Source organism: Austrofundulus limnaeus, unplaced genomic scaffold (assembly GCF_001266775.1).
Source record: "Austrofundulus limnaeus strain Quisiro unplaced genomic scaffold, Austrofundulus_limnaeus-1.0 Scaffold94, whole genome shotgun sequence".
NCBI lineage: Eukaryota > Metazoa > Chordata > Actinopteri > Cyprinodontiformes > Rivulidae > Austrofundulus > Austrofundulus limnaeus.
In genome coordinates, this window is record NW_013952496.1 from 917834 (window position 1) to 929027 (window position 11194).

The 11194-nt window shown below is 41.5% G+C and overlaps 2 protein-coding genes across 2 annotated transcripts in view; one reads left to right on the forward strand and one right to left on the reverse strand.

Moving 5' to 3' along the window:
- cog6 (component of oligomeric golgi complex 6) overlaps window positions 1–11194 on the reverse strand; it is a 155560-nt gene that overhangs the window by 76402 nt on the left and 67964 nt on the right. The window lies entirely within an intron of this gene.
- lhfpl6 (LHFPL tetraspan subfamily member 6) overlaps window positions 1–11194 on the forward strand; it is an 83615-nt gene that overhangs the window by 29798 nt on the left and 42623 nt on the right. The window lies entirely within an intron of this gene.

Consider the following 11194-nt stretch of genomic DNA (forward strand, 5'->3'; position numbering starts at 1 on the left):
CGTTATGACAAAAGGAGCACTTGTGTAGATAAAGTATGGGCAAGACATGATAATATATTGTTGATGTTTTGTTCTTACCCGTGACGGCAGCTTAGCGCTGAGCTCTGTGTGTTACGGTGAGATCACCTCTTGATTACAAGCGTGCTCGCTCCCGACTGTGCCGTGCTGTGGGGGAGGAGCCTAGGAAGGGGAGCTGAGAGCAGGGGGAGGGACTACAAGGTTGTTTCTGTTCAAAATTTTTCTAAGTTTTTGGGTTCCCAAGAAACTACATACAGCAGCTTTAACAAGGCGATATATTTCCATTTTTTGTCCAAAAACTCTATTTAAAGAAACTCAATATGTTTTATATGTATTTTATTTGTTTTATATTTCTTATTTAAGGCATGTTTTCAATTGTTAGACCAAATGTGCCATTAAGTAGTTTGATCATATGTTTGTGGCAGGTTTTAGATTTTAATATTAATTTACTATAAAAATATGGTCACCCAACACATTAACAATAGCCTATATCTTGTGTTAAAGTTCAGTTAATGGATGACATGAAGCTACTGCACAAAGTCTGTGTTGTTGGCTGTCACGGAGCACCTTAGGGATGGGCAAAATTACGCCAGTTACTTCAACACACTGCGTTTCATATAGTCGTTGCTGTTGGCCACTTCAGTACCCCCCTGAGCTCAGGATGCTAGACAAATACCTGCCTGCCTTCTGTAACAGCTGACTACATTTGGGAGAAAGAGCATCCCGAACAGGACACTTGAATTTGGTTTGAAATACAGACATTCCGACTAATAAGGGACTGTTGGCAAACATACCTCAATTTAGAAGGCAGCGTGTCGGTCTAATGTTTTTCTAATGTTTACTCACAATGCTAATGTTTGAGCTACTGTTATACTCTCTGGCTCCTCAGGAGTGTAGGAGACAAATGTCTGTCTGACTGCTGCCAACTAGTGGTCGGAGGCTAAACTACAACATAAAAATGAACCATTGGCATGAAAGTTTGCATTTTGAACCTTAATTAAAAATCGATACAGGGCTTTAGAGAGTAGAGAGTCTTTGGAAAAGAAATATTGTGATATTTCACTGTATCAGTATTTTCTTACAACCCTAGTAAGCATGGGTTTGAGACACCAGCAAGACTCCCACGACTATACTGTGATGATTTTGAGAGAAAATTTGTCAGAATTTGCTTTTGAACATCTTAATAAAAGTAAACTAATTAAATCATTAACTAACATCCTTCATGGTGGATACCTTTTGGTCCCCAGTTTTTAGCTCTGAACAGGATTGATACTGATATGACAAGCCTGAGCACCTTCACGACTCACACAAGGGAATTGAGAACCCTGCAAAAGTCCCAAAACATTCTGGAGACGTTTGGGAGCTTCCCTCATGACTCAACTAGTCACAGCCCAGTGAGATACCACCTTTAGATAAACAGGTCGAGATGCAAAGGCTTTTAGATTAAGAAACAACACACTATTCTGTTAACAGTCAGCGCAGTTCCCAAAGTCTATTTTTACCCTCCCTGGGCAGATTGTTTTCCGGCTTCAAGCTCCAACAGTTAAGCGGCACCATGTTGACCGGCCTGTAAGTGAACTTGAAAGAGAGGAAATGTTTGGCAACTGCAGGAAAACATAAACAAAACCCAGCACAAAAAGGTTCAAGCCACCCATCATGTATCTGATCTAACTAGCAGGCAAAGTCTGAAAAGTGCTCTCTGGGATAAAGGGGCCCAAAGATGGGATTCATTTAACTAAATGACATAACAGAGTGGCTCGTTTTTTTTTTTTTTTTTTTTTTTTTTTATGAGGCACTCATTTCAAATACAGCCTCGTGTAAGCATAGCACAAGGTTTCTGGAATGCACAGCTTCTTCCCTGAGGCTTGGGGGAGGCTATAAACAGGACAAAAGACTGCTGTAGCCATATTTGTATGTGCTTATGAAGATCAGCAAAAGCCATATTTGGATCGTCGTAAGGGAGCTATGTAGAGTTTTCTGGGTTTCGAAGCAATTACAGACAAGGATAAATTTGTTGGTACACTTCCGCACTGATAAAAAAAAACAATACTGTCGTGACTAGCTTGATAAATGTAGATTTTTCTCATCAGTTCAAAAGAATATATTCTCCCAGAAAATATGAGGTTTCTCAACATGCGTTTTAATGAATTCGTATTTAGCTTTTTTGTGTTTTTCTGTCAGCAGTGGAGATTGGATCTGATGCATCCGATCAAACTGGGGTTGCATCTGCGTCCTGGGAGGCTGGCTATGGTTCCATGAATCTTACATTTTTAAAAATATCGGCAGCTGTAGTGCAGGAACATGAATCTGCTTGGATGCTCTTGTAACTTTTACCTTTCAATATGGATATCTACAATAACTTTAAGCGTACCAACAAAACGTTTCTTGCTATTTTAGAATATTTTTTGTAAAAATAAACAATAAATCATGTATTAATGTCTGCATATAAAAATGCCATATAGAAACAGCCCTGGAGGCTGGAACAAAGTACTGCTGTGACACATTGGGTCATACGCAGTGTAGAAATAGCTGCCTGGTCGGTGGCAGATACTGATATAAGCAGTGATATCATATCTGTTTCTTCACCTGTTATGAGAGCAGAGAACATTAGCAAGACAATCTGTGCTCTGTGCCCACTCCTCCTACACACCAGCCTCTTTCATGCACTTTATTACCATTAGTCACATATTCCCTCTCGAGTGTTCACTTATTTCTTGTTGCTCTCGTGTGTATACTCTCTTTTATTTTAAAAGAAACAAAATATCACAGAAAAGCCAAGTAAGACTTCTGCCTGTTTCCAGTGGGAACACTGGAACAAAGGAACCCTTTGATCAACCAGAATGACTTTGCTCTCTGCTGTGTTTCTGGCTTTGGACCATTGTGATTTCCTTGCTGCTGTGCTCCCAGGCCTGACATAATGGGTTCCCCACTGTCATGGCAACTTGGATCTCGTTACATCAAAAATGTTAAAGGAAGTTTTCACTTTTATTTTATTATTTTGTGATTTAGATTCGTAGCGAGGCTGAACGCAGGGATGTTTTTAATCACATATTCCTTCTCCTTCCTCAGCCGGCTCACGAGTTAAAATCTCTGGCGGGAGATGGCGTGGATCAACTTGAAGTGATTAAATAAAAGATATTTTCAAGCTTTATCGGCTCGACAACGTAATGAAAACACCAATCTTTGCCGAATGGCTCCGAGATAATGCAAACAATGGCTGCTGCCATTTGTCTGCTTTGTGCTGTGACTTTCATTTCAAATAAAACCTCACAAGGTGAAGTCGTCTGAATCTATTGAAAACTGAAAATGGGATCAAATTTATTTTATTTTGCCAGCGTCTGAGCTGTTTAGTATCCAGCGTCTGCACAAAGTATTGATTCCTTTTTTTTAAATGAAAAGCATGAACCCCTGTCACAAAGTCCAAACCCTGGTGTAATTGTCTAACTCAACCACCATCACATGGGCAGATTGGAGCAGAAAGCTTTTAACAGAAAAAAAAAAAAAACTAAAGACAAGAGTGTCACTTGTTAAAGTGAAACCGAATGTTGGATTTCCAATTATATGTGGAACCAAGTCCTGGGGAGCTTAAGCGCATCACACCTTCAGTAGTGATATTACTCTCATCTCCTTATCTGCTGCACTGCCAGCCAAGACTTGATCGTTACTGAATGTGTCACTGTCCTGACAGCAGTAACTTTAATGGCAATCCATTTGTTGCAATTCCACCTTAAACCTCACCTGCTTCCGTCGGCTTCCTGTCTGTTTGCGAGACCCGTAAATACAGGAAAAACAAAGGCACGGCTGAGCAGTTCAAATTGGATCTGGTTGATTCGCAAAGCGCACGTTTAGGGCCCAATTTCAGGGCGAAGCTGCACAAATAAAAGTGCGTTCAGCTGATTTACTTGTCTTTGCAACAATCCGCCGGATCACTGGCCCGGCCAGCTCGGACTAAAGGATAGCAGGTGGGGAGTCTGTGTTGTTTTTTATTTTTTATTTTTGCCCCTAACATTGCCGGATCTCTGCAAGAGCTTCTGGCTCAAAAACGTGATATCCGTCAAAGCTGTTCAGCTCGACGCGTTTCCCACTGAACGTGATGCGCCTTCACCCACCTGACATTGGAAGATAACCGCGGAAAGTAGGCGGCCGGCCAGAGTGTGGGCTGGAGCGCACAGCCGCATTCATGACGGATGGCGAATGGCTCGTCGTGTGCAAACGGGGAGATAATAGAAGTTGAGAAGTCGGGCCTGCTGATAACACGGCACAGACTGTCAGTAGCACAGTGGAGTGGACAAAGTGTGGGTTGTACTGTGCTGATTGCCTGCTTGATATCTCCACTTGCATCTTTTTCTCACAGCTGACTGGCAAAGAAATATATTATTTTCCTGCTCTCTGTAACTGCTCAAACTCTCCAGAGTACTATGGCAATAATAGCTACAACAGAGACGGGTTAGTCTGACATCAGTCATGTTGTAGTTTTCACCAAATATCACACATACACAGCCGTGGCATGAAGGTTACTCTGAAAGACATCTGGAACACACAAAACATCAATAAAAACAGCAACATCTACGTGTCATACAATGGCCCTGTAATACCCAGCTGAGTTTTGGAGAGTGAATGCCTCTTATTATCTCAGCATTGTGTCATTCAGCCTCCATTGTGTCTCGGCTCTCTGCAATAATTTAGTGTCTACTTGCAGGAAGTGTAGTCGAGATGAGTTGGAGATTATTTTGTCTGTCAGTCAAGCAGAAAAACTGCTTAAAAACAATTTACTTGCCGCTAATATGTGCTTGGAAACTGATATAAGCAGGAATTTATTAAGGTTCGTGACAAACCTTTTGATCAAACTGCAGCTTTTGATGAAATTCAAGCGGCTTGACAGGCTAAATTGGTTTGAAGCTGGTTTCTAAATGCTAAATATCTTGACATTTTTATTGCCCCATGCTAAACGCAAAAAGGCTTTCATGGTTTTGACCGTGTGCAAAAAAAATCTAAACCAATTTATAACTGGAAATATGTACTTTTACAAGGAGAGAATTAAAAAAAATAGTTGTGTTTTTCTGATTTTGGAGCTTTTATGTGTCTCATTTAAATGTCACAATTCCTTCCTCTTCTTTATTGATTCCAGCTAAAGAAATACCACAAGAAGATGGTAAATATGTGGTTCCTCGGCTTTGTTCTCTGTACTTCAGAGATGCACATTGTGGAAGACTTCAGAGGAGCGGAGCACTTTCCTCCTGCCAGTTGTTGGCTGGCTACTGGCAACTGGTGCGTGGAGATTTCCCCAGGCAGCATACATTCAGTTTGAAGAGACACATTTAATCCACACATACACCGCTTCAAACTTCAAACAGGGAGGGGGAAAAAAAGGCCCTGGAGTTTCACAATTGATTTTTGTGTGGTCACTGTTTTTTCATTGCCGATTCTGGTGTGGTTCCACGTTAAAGGCAGTCATAAAAGGGACAAAGTATGTTCTTAAAAAAACTTGTTCATAGGGAGAAAAAAAAAAGTTTTGTTTCTGAAATCTTAGAGGATCCCCTGGGTGTTTTACAAGCAGCCTTTTTTTCTTGCAGGCAGCTGAAGAAAACAACTGAAAAGAAGCAAGCTTACAGAACTATCAGAGGTTTAACGATGTTTTAGGGGGAGTTTCGTCACTGTAGGCTAAGTGTTCGAGCAGTCCTTCTTCCCACAGCTTATTGATAGGCTCTCAGCAGCGGGGGGTGGTCGCTGAGCAGAGAAGACACCTGTCCCAGACCACAACAATCTGGAATCGTGATCAAAGCTCGGCTCTGCCAGCTGGAAGCCCACTGCTGTCCTCGCTGTTAGCTGTGTTGCTGTACTCTTCTCTGCTTAGTGAGCTCTGTGGTTAGGCACACAGGAGGCTAATAGGACATGTGGGAACAGTAGAGGGTGGAGACCAACCCAGAGGCATGCATCAGGCCCAGGCTCGTGATGGTGGCCTCCTCGGGACCGATTGACCTGTGAAAAGAGATCCACCTTCTCTCTAACAACAGACAACAAGCAAGAATCCTCTGCTTTTTGTTGTGAACTCTTTCATTCTCTTTTCATTTCATGTCTTTGTCAGCATTCCCCGCATGCAGCGTTTGGTTAATTTCTTTCCGACACCCAGCTATTGACCTTACCCATTTGTCTTTAAAATGCACCAAATGATGGATCCCGCACCATGTGTCCTGCAATTACAGAGCCCCATTCACACCCAGGCTAGCATATCATCCTCCTGTCTCAGCCCTTTGTGGTAATTACCCCTCTGCCAGACCTTGAGCTGGAGAAGTAACACCTCACCAAGGACAACGTGTTTTTGTGCAGAGCCGAAGTGCGCCTCATTGGCATGTATATGATTGGTCGTATATCTTCAGGGAAGAAGTAATAGGTAGTGGTAGTAAAACGAACACGGTGAAAATGGGCTGCTGTCATTTGAGCAGCCACTAATTTGGCCTCTCACTGATAATATGAATCTGTTGGGAATAGGATCCATTAATAGTATTATGTACTAATGGATTAAACAGTCCAAATGGCAAACTTAAGACTTCACATATAGGACTTGCATATTTTTTATTGATGTGTACATTAGGGTTACTCTGATTACAATTTTTTTGTCCCTGATATTTGAGTCATTAAATTTTTAATGCTGTCTTATGCTTAATGGCTAACATTAGGGGTGCAACGATACAGAAAATTCACGATTCAGTTCGGTTCGATACGTTTTCCATACAAAGAAGAGAAATGTCCATGCCCTTCTTAACTTGTAATTTATTTAAATTAATTACGAACATTTGCTTAACCTCAAAAGTACAGTTTTTAAATTAAGTGTTGCTGAAACAGCAAGTTTCTCAGCAGATCTGAGCTCGACAATGCAACCTAGGTGGAGTAGTCGAACACAGATCCACTGATCCTTCAACAGTGAGCATCTTCAGAAGACAAGTTGATAAAATAAACTTTAAAAATCTGTATTGTTCCATACATAGAATTTATTGAACCTAAAGCACTGTATTGAATGCTTTGATACAGATACATGTATTGTTTCACCTCTAGCTAACATAGTAGTAGTAATAGTGAAGAAAACTTGTTAATTTTTTTATTAAATAAAAAAGAGAAGTGACTTATCTTTGTACATATGAAAAGCCGTAGGTCAGTTATAACGTGTTGGGAGTGTAGGTCGGAAGGCAACAAAAACTTATTGTAGGCACTTTGATAAATGTGCTGCCTGATCCAGTGCGTGGGTCAGGTTTTTGTGATGTTTTTATTCATTTTTTGTCTTGTTTTCATGCTTAGTCACCCCTTAGCATTTCGAAAATCTATCGTAAGGCTTTATCTAGTTTGTTTTCTGCTTTGGTTTGAAATATTGTTGTGAAATTGTGACGCGCACTGTGTCTACGGTGCTCCACACTTTTTTCATGGTATAATGGAAGTCAATGGAGCACTTGCTTCCTAATTTTCAGCCTTTAAAGACCTCTAAATCCTTAATGGGAGGGTCTGATTTAAAAGAAAAAAAACTAAATAGTTTTGGAACAAAAAGTACGAGTACAAGGAAAAACAACTCTAAAATAAGTTAGAAAATTTTATCAAAGTATTGCCACCACCACAGCGATTGGTAGGTCATCCAGAGCGATAAATTCAAAAATCTGTTCTTTAATACTTTTTATCTTATAAAATCTAAAAACAGTGAAGCAATTAAGAGTTTCTGTCGCTCATTTTTTAAAGCTAAAATGGCACGCTGGTGAAATAGAAAAAAAAAGTCATTGTTTGGAAACATAGCGTTAGCATTAGCTCATGTTCTGGTGGTCTCTTGCTGTCTGCTGCTCTGATGCTTGTTGCCACCCACTGCTATCTTCCAGCCACCTGATCGCTGCTGTCCGGCGGCCCTTTGCTGTTCAGCAACTCGCTACTTGTGGGCGACCTTTTTTTGGCGCCCGCTGCCTGCCACGGTCCGGCGGCGCGTTGCTGTTCAGCATCTTGCTGCTGCCTGGCAGTGCGCTGATCGTTACTGTCTGACAGCCTGTTACTGTCTGTCAGCTCACTGATGGCTACTGTCTGGCAACCCGCCGCTGTCTGACAGCTCGTGGATGTCTAGCGACCCGAAGCTGTCTGGCAAATAATTTTAAATATTTAATATTATGATTTAGCTCCTAATTTAATTTATAACCCCTATGTTTGACCAGGATTATCTACATCTTTTCTATTAAATAAAACAGTTCTAAACTTCTCACAGACTGAATGAAGTGGTCACTGCCTCATTTAAGAGACATGGAGGTACACTGCACTCTCTCTACCATCCAATTGCTTTCTGCCGTGGAATGTCAACTGTGATGCAGACCTAATCTGCCAGGCTGATAGTGAGGAACCTACAGGGAGCCTGGGGGCCTATAGGCCCATTGCCACTGACTCATTCGTCTTTGAGACAGGCAGAAACCAGCCTCATGCCTGTCCTGCTGCGCTTGCATATGCAGAGTTATGAGGGGATACTGAACCCGAAGCTTTCCAATGGTCACCAGTGGCTTTCCTGTAACCCGCAAACTCTCCGTGGATAAAAAAATAGAAAAAAATCAGCTAAGATGGCCTCTTCCCTCACAGCATCCTCTGAGGCAACAAGCAAGCATGACCGAGCTCGCACACCGAGGTGACAACAAGTAAATAGCACGGGAGGCTTGACTGTTTGCGCTGTTATCCTGCCTGCTGTTTGTTTAATAAGCTGCTCACGCGCCACACAAATATCTTTGCTGAAACATTTAATTTTTTTTCTTTTTTTTATTTCCTGTTGTAAGTTTCTATCATCACTTTTCCATACTGGTAGCTTAGAGCAAACAAATCAGTCTTACAGTCACACAGATGGTACAGAAGCTGCTAAAGATGCTGCACATCGCTGTGTTTGTTCTCTGTCACCCAACGATTTTAGAACAAATAACTGTCAGCGAGTCATTTAATTGCTTCTGCAGAGCACTCAGTGAATTTTTATTATCGCCCGCCGCCAAAGGCGAGAAGTGATTATCTTTTTCTTTGTGTTTGTTTGTTTGTCTGTGGCATTAGCAAAGCTATTTGAAGAACCAGCTTACAAATCTGACGGAAACTGCCAGAAAGTAATCGTTAGATTTGCATCTACAACTGATGAACTTTTGAAATCAACCCTCTTCAAGATGGCTACCACAGCTAATAACTTCAACCAACATGAAAATGGTTAGACGTTTTCTAGATACTGAGTAATAATTTGGTGTGATCGTCATCGTAGAGGCTGTGTCTCAATTCACGAGATGCATCATCATATGTAGCCCACCTGGACCATGTGGACCACGTCCTTCCCAGTCCATGTAGGCTGCATGAAGCTGCTGTGAAATGAGACGGTCTAGCCTTCGTTTCATGTAAGTTTGTGTGACCATGCGCCACCCAATTACCATAGTGATCAATTTCATAAAATGTTTTGATGTTTTTCACCGGGAGAACAACCTCAAAGTTAAAACATTACGCGTAAATAAATTAAAAAACATTAATAATTTGGGTTTAGCTGCAGTATCAGTAGCTGCATTTATTGCAGCATGAATTTCATCAGCTAAGTTGTTAAATTTACATTTAAAAACAAATTCTTCAGTTCGTGATGAATTGCGTCGGCACATTGAATCCTAGGGTATCCTTGGATGCAGCCTCGATTTTGCGGGCCGCATGAGGAGGAGCCTTTGAATTGGGACAGCACTCGGCGCGGGGCAGTGACGCATGCAGCCTATAAATTGAGACACAGCCTTAGTGTAACTTTCATGATGTCACATGACATTAGGTGTGCTGTTGTTTTCTTTGTCCCTTCTCAGCACAAGATGGTTTTAAGTTTAAAACTCCTTCAGTTTTTCCAAGTCTGCTGTAACTGAGTTTTTAGAAAGCACCAGAGGGCTATGTTTACACAGAATCAATTGACATTCAATTTAAAACAGGTTGTTTGGTTTTAGTTGTAAAAATTCAAATTAACCACGATGCTTTTCTCTTTGTAAAGAAAATCAAATGGTAGAAAACCAATGCTTCCTTGCTTTACCAGTGTTTAAGAAAGTTAAAATTCAACTAAAGTGCGGGAAACAGGCGGTCAGCCTTATGGTGCCTTGTTTTCTTTGGCGAGCACACTCAGAAAGTCTTGCAGTTGTGGCTAAACGAACGACGTGTTGCCCTCCACAAAGAAGCGGAGCGTCCACGTTTGCTCCGTTCCAGTGGAAGTCAAATACAGCTTGAGTAAACGCCAGCCCCAAAATGTGGCATAAAGCGGTTAAGCGGGCTGTTTCGGCTGAAGCCAGTTGATTATTTGATTAAAAATTGCCCATCTTTTGCAGAAAAATAACCCGTGAAATGAGGCGTTTGAGTTAGCAGCTCATTCTGCACCGTCCTTTCCCTAATCTCCTCTTTTCTTTCTCTCTGCTTCCAGCACGCAAAGTCAAAAACGCATTAGAGGAAGATTAAATAAGAACATTTAAAGAAAGATTTGAGCTGATTGTCAATCATGGGTGGAATATCACATTACCACTTGTCCATTACAATGACTTTCCTTCCCATTAGGATGCATTATGATACCCTATAAAACGCAGTTATAGAGGAAATAGGCTCGTGTCTGGGCAGCCAAAGTGGTCAAAAAATATACAGGAAGCTTTTATTTGGACGTTTTTATTCTTGAATGTAATGCCTGTGTGCTGTTATATGGAGTTATTTCATTAGAAGAGAATATTTCCTTTCCTGTGGAGTGCATTAAAATAAGAAAAAAGAAAGAAACTGACACCCACTCTCGCTACCTTTATGGATTCAAATCTTTGAAAACCTGCAGAACAGAGAGTTAAGATGGTACTTAAAAAGCTTCCTCCTCCACACTCCAAACCGCCGCTCTTTTACCTCCACTGTTCCCCCCCCTCCTTTTTATGGGCTGCCGAAGGTTGATGGGATCCAAGACTGGGGGAGGGAAGGGGGCTCTGGAGGCCGCCTGTGGAATCTTTACATACCACCAGAGAAAGTGGGAGGGATTTTTTTTTCCTCTTTCCCCCCCTCCTTCTCATTTTTTTCTCCCAGCTATAGCATCATAAACTGTGCAGCAGCTGGTGTCAGGAAGACAGAAAGAGAAGAGCGACGCCCTGCTATCTCGCTTACCATCTCCTTTAAATAAAAGCCAGTAAGCAGAAAAGGACTGGTGGCGGTGGAG